The sequence below is a fragment of the Hyla sarda genome, chromosome 3 (genome assembly GCF_029499605.1).
Source record: "Hyla sarda isolate aHylSar1 chromosome 3, aHylSar1.hap1, whole genome shotgun sequence".
In the NCBI taxonomy this organism is placed as follows: Eukaryota; Metazoa; Chordata; class Amphibia; order Anura; family Hylidae; genus Hyla; species Hyla sarda.
Window position 1 is genome coordinate 111,592,695 of NC_079191.1, and position 14,903 is coordinate 111,607,597.

Below are 14,903 nucleotides of genomic sequence, written 5' to 3' on the forward strand. Positions count from 1 at the left end.
GCATCCAGTGTCCATTCGTGCCTGCATGGCAGTGTTGGGCAGAATGGTGGCGGCCATGTCAGCGGTTCCGTTTGCACAGTTCCGTTGCCGTCCGCTTCAGTGGGCCATTCTGTCCCTTTGGGACGGATCCCCCCCGTCCCTGGACCACCGGATCCGTCTGCCCACCTCGGCTCGCCAGTCTCTTCTTTGGTGGCTCCACTCTCCCCACCTTCAGAGCGGCCGCTCGTTACTACCATTGTACTGGCTGGTTCTTACGACTGATGCAAGCCTCCTCGGCTGGGGGGGGGGGTGTTCTCCTGGACCGGACGGTCCAGGGCCGGTGGTCTCCTCGGGAAGCCAGGCTTCCTATCAATGTCCTGGAGATCCGGGCAATATTCCTTTTGTCTCCAGCACTGGGAGTCTCTTCCTCGGGGTTGCCCAGATCGCATTCAGTCGGACAATGCCACAGCCGTGGCGTATATCAACCGCCAAGGGGGCACTCGCAGCAGTGCCGCCATGACCGGTTCCCTCCATATCAGCGATCCACATTCCGGGGGTGGAAAATTTGGAGGCAGACTTTCTAAGTCGCTCCTCTCCCGATCCAGGGGAGTGGTCCCTTCACCCGGAGGTGTTCGAGTTCATTTGCAGTCGTTGGGGGGGTTCCGGACGTGGACCTCTTTGCGTCCCGCTTAAACCGGCAGGTTCCAAGCTTCCTGGCAAAGTCCAGAGATCCTCTGGCACTGGCCGCGGACACCCTCGTCATTCCCTGGTCTCGGTTCACTCTCCCGTACCTGTTTCCGCCAATTCCCCTCCTTCCCCAAGTGCTCAAGAAACTCAAGGCGGAAGGCGTATTGGCCATCCTAGTGGCTCCGGATTGGCCCCGCCGATCTTGGTACGCTGACGTGGTTCGGCTCGTGGCTGACGTTCCCTTTCGGCTGCCAGATCATCTCTATCTTCTTTCTCAGGGTCCTCTTTGCCACCCCAATTCACAGCTGCTGCGTTTAACGGCGTGGCGGTTTCTCACCTGGGGTTATTCGCGCTATGCTCAGGGCGCGTAAGCCATCCTCGGCGAGGATCTACCATAGGACTTGGCGGGCTTATTTTTGCTGGTGTGAGGCCCGCTCTCTTTCCCCTATTCGTTTTTCTCTGCCGAACCTTCTGGCATTTCTGCAGTCGGGTCTTGAGACGCGCCTGGCTCTTAGTTCTCTCAAGGGTCAAGTGTCGGCGCTGTCTATTCTTTTTCAGCGGCCTCTAGCTTCTGACTCATCGGTTCACGCCTTCCTCCAAGGAGTAGCTCACGAGATTCCTCCCTACAGGTCTCCTACTCCCCCTTGGGACTTGAATTTGGTCCTGAGTGCCTTGCAATCCATTCCGTTCGAGCCTATCCGCGCTATTTCTCTTTGTTTCCTTTCTTGGAAGGTCACCTTTTTGGTAGCTGTGACCTCATCCGTCGGGTATCGGAATTGGCAGCTCTTTCTTGTCAACCTCCCTTCCTGATTCTTCATCAAGACAAGGCGGTACTTCGGCCGGTTCCTTCTTTTCAACCGAAGGTGGTTTCGTCCTTTCATCTGAACGAGGATATCGTTCTGCCTTCCTTCTGCCCTGCTCCGTCTCATCCTAAGGAGTGTTCTCTCCACAATCTGGTCCGAGCCTTACGAATTTACCTCAAGGCCACCTCTTCTTTCCGACGGTCGGAGTCGCCTTTTTGTCCTTCCGGAGGGCCGACGCAAAGGTTTGCCGGGTTCTAAGGCCACCATCTCCAGGTGGATCCGGTCCGCCATTTCTGAAGTGTATCGTTCCAAGGGGAAGGATCCTCCCTTTTGGGTTATGGCTCACTCCACTCGCTCTGTGGGGGCTTCTTGGGCGGTCTTTAACAGGGCTTCGGCCCTACAGGTGTGTAAGGCGGTTACTTGGTCTTCGGTTCACATGTTCACCAAGTTTTACCAAGTGCACACTTCTGCATCCGCCGACGCCTTTGGGGCGTAAGGTTTTGCAGGCAGCGGTGGCTCTGCCGTCCACTTGATTCTGGGTTACATGGTTCCCACCCCGGGACTGCTTTGGTATGTCCCACGGTTCCTGTGTCCCCCAATGGAGCTGAATGAGAAAAGGAGATTTTTTACACTTACCGTAAAATGTTTTTCTCAGAGGCTCCATTGGGGGACACAGCTCCCACCCTGTATTGTTAGTTGTGGTCTGAGAGTTGGTCGCCTGTCAGTCTGTTGGTTCGTTGTTTTGACTGGGCTCCCTCCGGACTCTGTATTTTTCGGTTCCTCCTATTGCTTTGGGACTAAAACTGAGTGTCTCTAAGGCAGTAGGTGGAGTATACCCTGCTGGGAGGGGCCGACTTCTTTTTTGTATGCCTAGTGTCAGCAAGATATACCCACGGTTCCTGTGTCCCCCAATGGAGCCTCTGAGAAAAAGATTTTACGGTAAGTGTAAAAAATCTCCTTTTTGGGGTTGTTTTGCGGCCTCTGCTACCTTGAATGTGTGCAAGACATCATGAAATCTGAGGATTACCAATGGATTTTGATTCGCACTGTACAGCCCTGTGTAAGCTGGGTTTGCGTTCACTATCTTGGTTCTTCCAGCAGGACAATGACCCCCAAACATGCGTCAAAAAGCACCCAGAAATGGATGGCAACAAAGTGCTGGAGAGTTCTGAAGTGGCCAGCAATGAGTCCAGATCTAAATCCCATTGAACACCTGTGAAGAGATCTTAAAATTGCTGTTGGGTAAAGGCGCTCTTCCAATAAGAGAGACCTGGAGCAGTTTGCAAAGAAAGAGTGGTCCAACATTCCGGCTAAGAGGTGTAAGAGCTTATTAAAGCTTATTGATGGAAGTGACTGATTTCAGTAATTTTTTTCAAAGGGTGTGCAACCAAATATTAAAGGGGTATTCAAAGAAAAAACTTTTTTGTATATCAACTCACTGCAGAAATTTAAACAGATTTGTAAATTACTTCCATTAAAAAATCTTAATCCTTCCAGTACTTAGCTTCTGAAGTTGAGTTGTTCTTTTCTGTCTGGCAACAGTGCTCTCTGCTGAAATCTTTTCTTGTCTCGGGAACTGCACAGAGTAGAAGAGGTTTGCTGTGGGGATTTGCTTCTACCAACAACTCAACTTCAGCAGCTGATAAGTACTGAAAGGATTAAGATTTTTTAATAGAAGTAATTTACTAATCTGATTAACTTTCTGGAGCTAGTTGATGTATAAAAAAAAAAAGTTTTTGTCCAAAACATTTTTGGTGTTTGGTGTGACATTAAGTCCAATTAGCTTTTTTCCTTCCTTTTTAGGTTTAGTTCCAATACACACACAGAATAAACGTGTATAGATAAATGTGTTACCGCAATCCTTTTCTGTGAGAAATACTTCATTTTCTAGAAAAATTTCAGGGGTGCCAACATTTATGGCCATGATTGTACCTGTGCGGCACTGGTACAGCACCTTGCCAGAATCACAAGAGGCACTAGGTATACCTCTTTAGCTGAGCATCTAGGCCCAAATTGTGATTGTTAGACAACTGGGTCAAAATATACTGCTCAGAGTACCAAGCTGACCCCTGTGCAACACCAAAAATACCTTCAAAGGGCACATTAGCATCAGATCGGGACCATGGAGCGATGGAAACAGGTGGCCTGGTCTGAAGATGAATCACCTGGATGCCTTATGGCTTGCATGAGGGTGAGATGGCTCCATGCTGCGCTATGGGAAGAAAGCCGGTGGAACTTGCCATAAGCAGAAATTGTTCAGGAATGGTCTAAGGCATATGACACAGTTTAACCCCTTAAGGACCAAGCGCATTTTCACCTTAAAGACCAGAGCGTTTTTTGCACATCTGACCCCTGTCACTTAAAGCATTAATAACTCTGGGATGCTTTTCTTTTCAGTCTGATTCCGAGACTGTTTTTTCATGACACATTCTACTTTGTTGGTGGTAAATTTTCGTCGATACTTGCATCATTTCTTGGTGAAAATGTTATGAAAAAATAAAAAATGTAGCATTTTTCTAACTTTGAAGCTCTCTGCTTGTAAGGAGAATAGACATTCCAAATAAATTATATATTGATTCACATATACAATATGTCTACTTTATGTTTGCATCATAAAGTTGACATGTTTTTACTTTTGGAACGAAGACAACAGAGAGCTTCGAAGTTCAGCAGCAATTTTCAAATTTTTCACGAAAATTTGAAAATCTTTTTTTCAGGGACCAGTTCAGTTTTAATGTGGATTTGAAGGGCCTTAATACTAGAAAAACCCCATAAATGACCCCATTATAAAAACTGCACCCCTCAAAGTATTCAGAATGACATTCAGAAAGTTTGTTAACCCGATAGGTGTTTCACAGGAATAGCAGCAAAGTGAAGGTGAAAATTCAAAATCTTCATTTTTTTACACTTGCATGTAGACCCAGTTTTTGAATTTTTACAAGGGGTAATAGGAGAAAAAGCCCACCAAAATTTGTAACCCAATTTCTCTTGAGAAAGGAAATACCTCATATGTGTATGTCAAGTGTTCTGCAAGCGCAGTAGAGGGCTCAGAATGGAAGGAGCGACAATGGGATTTTGGAGAGTGAATTTTTCTGAAATTGTTTTTGGGGGGCATGTCGCATTTAGGAAGCCCCTATTGTGCCAGGACAGAAAAAAAACACTTGACATACTATTTTGGAAACTACAGCCCTTAAAGGGGTAGTCCAGTGGTGAAAAACTTATCCCCTATCCTAAGGATAGGGGATAAGTTTGAGATCGCGGGGGGTCCGACCGCTGGGGCCCCCTGCGATCTCTCTGTACGGGGCCCCGGCTCTCTGCCGAGATAGCGGGTGTCGACCCCCGCACGAGGCGGCGGCCGACACGCCCCCTCAATACATCTCTATGGCAGAGCCGGAGATTGCCGAAGGCAGCGCTTCGGCTCTGCCATAGAGTTGCATTGAGGGGGCGTGTCGGCCGCCGCCTCGTGCGGAGGTCGACACGCCCCCTTCCCGCGGGCTGTCGGGGCTCCGTACAGGAGATCGCAGGGGGCCCCAGCGGTCGGACCCCCCGCGATCTGCAACTTATCCCCTATCCTTAGGATAGGGGATAAGTTGCTCACCACTGAATCACCACTGGACTACTCCTTTAAGGCACGTAACAAGGGGTCCAGTGAGCCTTAACACCCCACAGGTGTTTGATGACTTTTCGTTAAAGTCGGATGGGTAAATGAAAAAAAAATTTTTTCACTAAAGTACAGGTTTTTCCCAAATTTACAATTTTTACAAAGGGTAATGGGAGAAAATGCCCCCCAAAATTTGTAACCCCATTTCTTCCGAGTATGGAAATACCCCATGTTAGGACATAAAATGCTCTGCGGGAGAAATACAATGCCCAGAAGAGAAGGAGTCACCTTTTGGCTTTTGGAAAGCAATTTTTTTCTGAAATGGTTTTTGGGGGGCATTTAGGAAACCCCCATGGTGTCAGAACAGCAAAAAAAAAACAAAACACATGGCCTACTATTTTGGAAACTACACCCCTCAAAGAACGTAACAAGGGGTACAGTGAGCCTTAACTGCGGGCGAACTACAATGCTCAGAAGAGAAGGAGCCCCATTGAGATTTTGGAGAGAGAATTTGGTTGGAATTGAAGTCAGGGGCGTTTACAAAAACCCCAGTGGTGCCAGAATAGTGGGCCTCCCCCACATGTGACCTCATTTTGGTAACTACACCCCTCACAGAATTTAATAAGGAGTGCAGTGAGCATTTACACCCCACTGGCATATGACAGATCTTTGGAACAATAGGCTGTGCAAATGAAAAATTACATTTTTCATTTTCACTGACCACTGTTCCAAAAATTTGTCAGACACCTGTGGGGCATAAATGCTCACTGCACCCTTTATTACACTCCGTGAGGTGTGTAGTTTCCAAAATTGGGTCACGTGTGGGGGGGGGGGGGGTCCATTGTTCTGGCACTATGGGGGCTTTGTAAACACACGTGACCTTTAATTCCGGAAAATTTTTACCTCTAAAAGCCCAATGGCACTCCTTCACTTCTGAGCATTGTAGTTTGCCCGCAGAGCACTGTACAAATTTTGGGGGGCTATTTTCCTATTTTAGTGAAAAAAAAATTCTTCATTTTCCCATCCAACTGTAACAAAAATTCGTCAAACACCTATGGGGTGTTAAGGCTCACTATACCCCTTGTTACATTCCGTGAAGGGTGTAGTTTCCAAAATGGGGTCACATGTGGGTATTTATCTTTTTGCGTTTGTCAGCCACCCCTGTGCAAATCACCAATTTAGGCCTCAACTGTAAATAGTGTGCTCCTACGCCTGAGCTTTGTGCGCCCGCAGAGCATTTTACGCCCATATGGACCCCCAAAATTTGCACTACAAATTTTGGGGGTCTTTTTTTCCTTTTGCCTCTTGTGAAAATAAAAAGTATGGGGCAACACCAGCATGTTAGTGTAAAAATGTTTTTTCTTTATCGGCTCCATTGGGGGACACAGACCGTGGGTGTATGCTGCTGTCTCTAGGAGGTATGACACTATCGCAACAAAGAAGTCGGCTCCTCCCAGCAGGATATACCCGCCTCCAGGCCCTGAGCTAATCAGTTTTAGCTTAGTGTCTGAAGGAGGTGGACATGGTCTGGAATTCTCCAGACCAGGTCTTCTGTTTTATTATTTTCCTAGTTAGGGAATGTTAGTTTTTTATTCCTTTTTCTTTCATGTTTTCAGGTGGGGACTCAGGAACTGCGGCTCACTGTTTCCCCATTGCGATTGAGGGGGCACAGACATTGCGTATATGCGCTGTTCACCCCCTCTCGCCAACGGTCAACGCCTGGGGTTGTACCTCATGGGTCCGGGTCCCCCTATTTCCTGCTCGCCTCACTCGCACATGGTAGCTCGGCGTGATGCAGGTGACAAAAAGCTGACTGAAGACTCCACAAAAAAAAAAGACTCAGTTAGGTAAGTTCTTCTGACTGAGGTGAGTATATATATTCCTTCTTCCTTAGGTGCTGACTCGCAACCTCTGGAGACCCTCAGTTTTTGGCCCACCTTTCAGGGTCTAATGGGGCTGGCCTGTGCTAGGGGCTTAATCTTTATTATTCTGGGGAGAGCAGTGGCATATTGGGATGAATGGCTTAGTTTTTTCTATGCACGTGTGTGTGTGTGTTACTGTACACTCATGTATGTGTTACTATGTGGCTGACAGCCGTGGCACTTGTACTGTACGCATGAAGCACCGACTTACTTTCACTTCGGCAGCAGACTGCTGCCAGCGCATATCAGTCTTGCCCGCTCATTTCCCCGCAAGCGCATATGCGGACGACGTGCGCTCGGGGCAAGGAGCGGGCGCCATTATTATTCTTCTTCATCGGCATTTCCGGAGCTTACTGGAGGCGCGAATCGTTCTCCAATCAGCGCTGTGCGCACGATGCAGGTGTCAGGGGCCAATCAGACAGTGCCCCTGCTCCAGGAACGCCCCTCTCCGGCTATTGGCTAGTCTGTTCTCCTCTCTGTCTACATAGAGCGGAGTTTCATCACAGCAGCTTACACAGGGGACACAGAACTGTCCCTCCCTCTAAACAGACAACTGAACTGTTAGACTCCTATTTTGTCTGTATGACATGTATTTCCAAAATGCCTGGTTCTGCTGAACCCACTGGCTCTGCCTGCTCCACTGCTCCCCCAGACCCCCTAGCTCCCCCAGATGCTCTTACAGTTCTGGTGGATTTGGCCGCCCCTCCAGCCTGGGTTTCTTCCCTATCCCAGTATATGGCGGACTTGACTCAAGTCTCCCGTTCGGTGGCTGAAGGTGAAGGTGTCTGCCTTGAAGAGGTCTGCCTTGCGCCGGCCCTCTAGAGGGTCCCGCTCCTCTTCTCCATAAGCCTCATGCTCTCACAAGCGTACTAGGGGTGCTTCTTCTGACTCTTACATTGTCTTCAGGTAGATGTGGGCACTCCCCCCGTGGGTCTCGCCCCCCCGTGTCATCTGGTCACAGACGTTCCCGGAGTCGCCGCTCTGCCTCGCCAGAGCCGTGTACCCGGTCAGGGTCGCCCCCCTCCAGGGCTGCCTACACTCGTTCACATTCTCCTGGTGAACTGGCGGATGAAGCTTCTGAATCAGCATCTGACTCAGAGGACCGCTCGGATACAGTTGAAACGGTGAACTCATTGGTTGCGGCCATAAGAGACACCTTTCACTTAGAGGACCCAGGATCTTCGGACGTGACTCCTGAAGTATCCTTTCATCGTGCTAAACCAGCACCTCAAAAGTTCAGCTCTCATGCCAAATTTGACATCCTTCTGGAATCTGCATGGAGACATCCGGACAAGAGGTTCCTGGGAATGAAGAAGGTTCTAGTGCGTTACCCATTCGCCAAGGACCTTGCCTCTAAGGTGGTTTCCTCTCCCTCGGTGGATCCACCAATTTCCCGCCTCTCTAAGGCTACTACACTGCCACTAGCAGATGTGGCTGCCTTCAAGGACTTGACAAACAAGAAGGTGGAGGTCTTAGCGAAGTTTGCCTCTGAAGCAGTAGGCTCTTCTCTGCTTCCCACTTTCGCCTCTGCATGGGTGTCCAAGGCCCTTTCGGTGTGGTGCTCAAAACTCCGCCAGGGTATCCTGGCGGGATTCCCCCCAGAGGATCTTTCTGCTTTGGTTTTCCAATGCTCTAAAGCTGGGGACTTTCTGTGCACAGCTTCCATGCAGTCAGTCCGTTGTGCTGCCTTTGCTGTGGGTCTCCTAGAGGCCCTCCACCGCTACATGTGGCTTAAGGCGTGGGATGCGGATGCTGCCTCCAAAATGTCTCTCACCGAGCTTCCTTTTACTGGTACCCGTCTTCTTGATAAGCGCCTTGACGAGATTATCTCTGAGGCGACGGGGGGGTAAGTGTTACTTGTTGCCTCAAAATAAGGCTCACTCCACTTCCCAGAGGAAGTCCTCTTCCTTCCTTTCCTTTCAGACCTTCGGCCCCAATAGGGGGTCTGGGCAGGCACCTTCGCGGGACAAGAAGGCTCCGTCGTTCCGGGCACGTCCATCTTGGAAGTCTGACACCAACCGTTCCGGCCGTTTTGCAGCCAAATCGGGCAACCGCAATCGAACTTACGCATGCAGTGAAGCCCCCACCCGCAGATTTTTCTCGGTCGTCCCTTACTTTTTTGAGACATCTGGACCGCACACATTCAGGACTCTTGGGTCAGAGATGTGGTGTCCAATGGATACCGAATCGTATTCGAGGGATCGTTTTTTTCAGTCTCGAGCCCCCCCGGTCTCCGTTCGGTAGTGGCATCCATGAAACAAGGGGAGTTTCTTTCTTCGGTGGACATCAAGGATGCCTACCTTTATGTTCCAATATTTCCTGGCCATCAGCGGTACCTCCGTTTTGCGGTTCCGGAGGGGCATTTTCAATTCGTAGCCCTACCCTTTGGTCTGGACACTGCTCCTCGGGTCTTTACCAAGATCCTTGCGCCAGTGATGGCCCTGTTGCGGTCGAGAGAAGTCTCAGTGCTCCCTTACCTGGATGACCTTCTCATCAAGGCTTCCACCAGAGTCCATACTCTGGAGAATGTGGATCTCACTCTCCAGAGCCTGAATCGCTTCGGGTGGATGGTCAACTGGGACAGGTCTGTCCTCTCTCCCACCCAGTCTCTGATCTTCTTGGGACTTCAATTCAACACGGCCACTGTCCGGATTTGCCTTCCGCCGGACAAACGTCTGGCGCTCCTGTCAGGAGTCCGCTCTCTTCAAGCCCAGGCCCCAGTTTCCATCCGCATTTGCATGGAAATCTTGGGTCGGATGGTAGCGGCCATGGGAGCCGTACCCTTTGCCCAGTTTTATTACTGTCTCCTTCAACTGGCCATTCTCTCTCAATGGGACAAATCTCCTCTGTCTCTCTATCGCAAGATTGCTCTTCCTCGCCGGATCCGTCAATCTCTGCTCTGATGGCTCCGCTCCCCCCTTCTTCTTCAGGGGCGATCATTTCTTTCCCTCCACTGGCAGTTAGTTACAACGGATGCCAGTCTGTCGGGCTGGGGCGGTGTGTTCAGGGACTGGACGGTTCAAGGCCTCTGGTCTACCCGGGAAGCCCTTCTTCTGATAAACATCTTGGAGCTGAAGGCGATTCTTCTTTGTCTTCTTTATTGGGAGTCCCTGCTTCAGTCCCGCCCTGTCCGCATCCAGTCGGACAACGTCACGGCCGTAGTGTACATAAGTCGGCAAGGCGGCACTCGCAGCTCAGCAGCCATGGCCGAGGTGACAAAGATTCTGGGCAGAAAACAAGGTTCCGGCCATTTCGGCGATTCACATTCCGGGTGTGCTCAACTGGGAAGCGGACTTCCTCAGCCGACCCCAGCGAGTGGTCCCTACATCCAGAGGTCTTCGTGCAGATTTGCGACCTCTGTGGCATTCCAGACGTGGACCTCTTCGCGTCTCGGCACAATCGGATGATCCTTCCATTTGTGTCAAAGTGCCGAGACCCCCTGGCTCTAGCCGTGGATGTCCTAGTGATTCCTTGGGCGGGGTTTGCTGTGCCCTATCTGTTCCCTCCCCTTCCGCTCCTTCCCAGGGTTCTGAGGAAGCTCAAAGCGGAGGACGTTCTCGCCATACTGGTAGCTCCAGATTGGCCCAAAGGTCGTGGTACGCCGACGTGGTCAGGCTCCTGGACGACACTCCACTGCGCCTTCCACTTCGTTCGGACCTGCCTTCTCAGGGTCCTCTTTGCCACCCCAATTTACAGTCGCTGCATTTGACGGCGTGGCGGTTGAGACCGCGGTTTTGAGAGCCCGCGGTTTCTCTTCCCAAGTCATTTGCACCATGCTCAGGGCTTGCAAGCCCTCCTCGGCAAAAATTTACCACCGTACCTGGCGGTCTTATTTTCGTTGGTGTGAAGCTCTACTGAGGAAAGGGTCGTTTACAAAGTACCCTGAAACGCGTCTATAGATAGAGACTATTACCGCATGACCACCGCAATCCACTAACCGCTACCTCCTACCTCCGACACCACTCCTGCCAAGCTCCGTTATTTGCTGCTTTTACACCTGGCTGTGTTTTACCTGCTTCACCACCAGACGCCGAGAGATCCTCCATGAGGCTTTGTTTTGTCCCCGGAGTAGATCCATCTGTCTCCGAGTGTGCTACCATCTCTGGAGTTACTCCGTGACCGGTGACTTCTCTTCGGCCTGTGGCAACCGGGCCCGTCACTGCAAGCGCATGCCAGCACTGGACATAGCCTCCACAGCACTTGCCATCTACCTTTCGGACGTCCAGCCATAAAATCATATCATCTATGGGAGTTGGTAATTATACTACTATATGACCTGTTTTCAATTTTACGATCACGGAGTGCACTTTATAAAAAGTGAACTATGCCGGTTTACACAAAATTGGATTAGCGGAAGAATATACTATACATGCGGATTTTAAATTATTAAATTATTTTATTACTATACTATTACCTCCCCACAAGGGCCCTGTGGAATGAGATATTTATGTATTTGATTCATATTATTATTTTTACATTTATGTCTTATTTGTAATTATTTTATATTAAATGTTGTTCATCATTTAAAGTGAAGCACAGTCCGACTCTATTTCTTTGCAATTTTATCATCATGTACCATTTATGGTATTAGTCTAGAGGCTTTTGGTACCCTCTTTTTATTGTCTCCTGTTACTTTTTCTGTCCCCCGTCTTCTCTCCTTCTTGCAGTCGGGATTGGAACTGGGGTTGTCTCTCAGCTCCCTTAAGGGTCAGGTTTCGGCCCTTTCTATTCTTTTCCAGCGTCCTCTGGCTTCTAATTCTCATGTCCGGACCTTCCTTCAAGGAGTGGTGCATGCTGCCCCTCCTTATCGGTCACCTTCTCCCCCTTGGGACTTGAATCTGGTTCTGGGTGTCCTCCAAGGTGAACCTCTTGAACCCCTTAGGGAAGGTGTTCAGAGGGTGTCTGAATTGGCAGCTCTCTCCTGCCATTCTCCGTTTCTGGTGATTCACCGGGACAAGGTTGTCTTCCAACCAGATCCTTCCTTTTTGTCTAAGGTTGTTTCAGCCTTTCATCTCAATGAGGACATTGTTCTTCCGTCCTTTCTCATCCTAAGGAGCATTTACTCCACAAACTGGATGTGGTTCGGGCTGTTGGGTCTTACCTCTCTATCTCTTCTTCGTTTCGTCAGTGCGATTCCTTTTTCGTCCTTACGGAAGGTCGTCGTAAAGGACAACCTGCTTCCAAGGCCACCATTTCTCGGTGGATCCGGTCTGCCATTTCGGAAGCCTATCACTATAGGGGGAAGATTCCTCCCTTCAGGGTTGTGGCTCATTCTACCCGTTTCTATTGGGGCATCCTGGGCTCTCCAGAACAAAGCCTCGGCCTCGCAGATTTGCAAGGCGGCTACTTGGTCGTCTTTGCACACTTTCTCGAGGTTCTACCGGGTTCATACCTTCGCATCGGCTGATGCTAGTCTGGGCGCCATAAACTGCTGCAGGCAACAGTGGAACAGCCGGTCTGTGTCCCCCAATGGAGTCGATAGAGAAAAGGAGATTTTTGAACACTTACCGTAAAATCTCTTTCTTGAAGGATCCATTGGGGGACACAGCTCCCGCCCTTTTGGGTTTCTCTTTGGTTCTCTGTCCGAGGGTGTGTTCAGTTATATATTTTCATCTGGTTCTCGGACAGTTCATGTTTATTCCTTGACCTGTCAGTCCTCTACTATTGCTCTGGTACTAAAACTGATTAGCTCAGGGCCTGGAGGCGGGTATATCATGCTGGGAGGAGCCGACTTCTTTGTTGCCATAGTGTCATACCTCCTAGAGACAGCAGCATACACCCACGGTCTGTGTCCCCCAATGGATCCTTCGAGAAAAATCTCCTTCTTTTTTTTACACTAACAGGCTGGTGTAGACCCCAACTTTTCCCTTTCATAAGGGGTAAAAGGAGAAAAAGCCCCCCAAAATTTGTAGTGCAATTTTCTCCCGAGTACGGAAATACCCCATATGTGGCCCTAAATTGTTTTCTTGAAATACGACAGGGCTCCGAAGTGAGAGGGTGCAATGCGCATTTGAGGACTAAATTAGGGATTGCATAGGGGTGGCCACAGGGGTATTCTATGCCAGTGATTTCCGAACAGGGTGCCTCTAGCTGTTGCTAAACTCCCAGCATGTATGGACAGTCAGTGGCTGTCCAGAAATGCTGGGAGTTGTTGTTTTGCAACAGCTGGAGGCTCCGTTTTGGAAACGCTGCCGTACGATGCATTTTCATTTTTATTGGGGGGGGCAGTGTAAGGGGGTGTATAAGTAGTGTTTTACCCTTTATTATGTGTTAGTGTAGTGTAGTGTTTTTAGGGTACAATCACACTGGCGGGGGTTTACGGTGAGTTTCCCGCTAGGGGTTTGCACTGCGGCGGAAAATTTGCCGCAGCTCAAACTACAAACAGGAGACTCACTGTAAACCCGCCTTTTGAATGTACCCTGTACATTCACATGGGGGGGGGGGGGGGGGGCAAACCTCCAGCTGTTACAAAACTACAACTCCCAGCATGTACTGACAGACCGTGCATGCTGGGAGTTGTACTTTAGCAACAGCTGGAGGCACACTGGTTGGAAAACCTTCAGTTAGGTTCTGTTACCTAACTCAGTATTTTCCAACCAGTGTGCCTGCAGCTGTTGCAAAACTACAACTCCCAGCATGTACTGATCGCCAAAGGGCATGCTGGGAGATATAGTTATGCAACAGCTGGAGGTATGCAACTACATCTCCTAGCATGCCGAGACAGCTGTTTGGGCATGCTGTGAGTTGTAATTTTGCAAGATCTAGAGGGTCACAGTTTAGAGACCACTGCACAGTGATCTCCAAACTGTAGCCCTCCAGCTGTTGCAAAACTTCCAATCCCAGCATGCCCAAACAGCAAACAGCTGTCTGGGCATGCTGGGAGTTGTAGTTTTGCAACATCTGGAGGGCTACAGTTTAGAGACCACTGTATAGTGGTCTCAAACTGTAACCCTCCAGATGTTGCTAGGCAACTTACCGGCTTGCGTAGTCTGCACCAGGGAGCCCAGCTGCATGTCATCGCCGCCCGCTGCTGCCGCCGATCGCTGTCTGCTTCTGCCGCCGGTGGTAAGTGACCTCCGGCGCCAGTCTCAGACGGTACCCCTGCTCTGCCCGGACTACAGTGGGTGGGCAGAGCGGGTTCACCAAACTTTAAGCCCCCCCCCCCTTGCCCCCGCTCTGCTATTGGTTGGTCACTTCTGACTGACCAATAGCAGGGATAGGAGAGGTGGCACCTAACTCCTATCCTTTCAGGGGGGCCGGAGGTGTCTTGGATCCCCCCCGATCCCCCATATTTTCTGAGTCACTGGGTCACCAGAAACCCGTATGACCCGAAATCGCCGGTGTGAATTCACCGGCGATTTGCGGCGATCACCGACATGGGGGGGTCTCAGGACCCACCTGGGCATTGGCATGGCATGCCTGCTGAATGATTTTAGCAGGCATCCCGGACCAGTACCCACCCGGCAGGAATGGAAATTCCCACAAGGAACGCAGCGGTAAAGGGCGTACCCATACACCCGTGGTCCTTAAGGGGTTAAGGTCTAGATCTCAAAGTTCTTTTTAAGTTTAAGGGTGCGTTCACACTGCGAATTCTCCGCTCGGCGTCTGGCGTCTGGATTCCGCCTGGCGGCCGCTGCCGAAAATACTTCGGCACTAAGGCCGCGGGGCACTGAGCCATCACCATTGACGGCTATGCAGTGCTCGCGAAATCCGCGCAAAGAATGAACATGTTCTTTCTTTGCGCGGAACAGTTTCAGCGCAGTTTCAGTGTAGTGTGAAGTTCACACCGCGGAATTCCGCGGGAATTCCGTAGTGTGAATGTACCCTAACACTTACAGATTTTTAGCTGATGTACACTAGATATATGCAGGGCAGATATTGCTGATGTTTTTAAATATTATGAATATACAG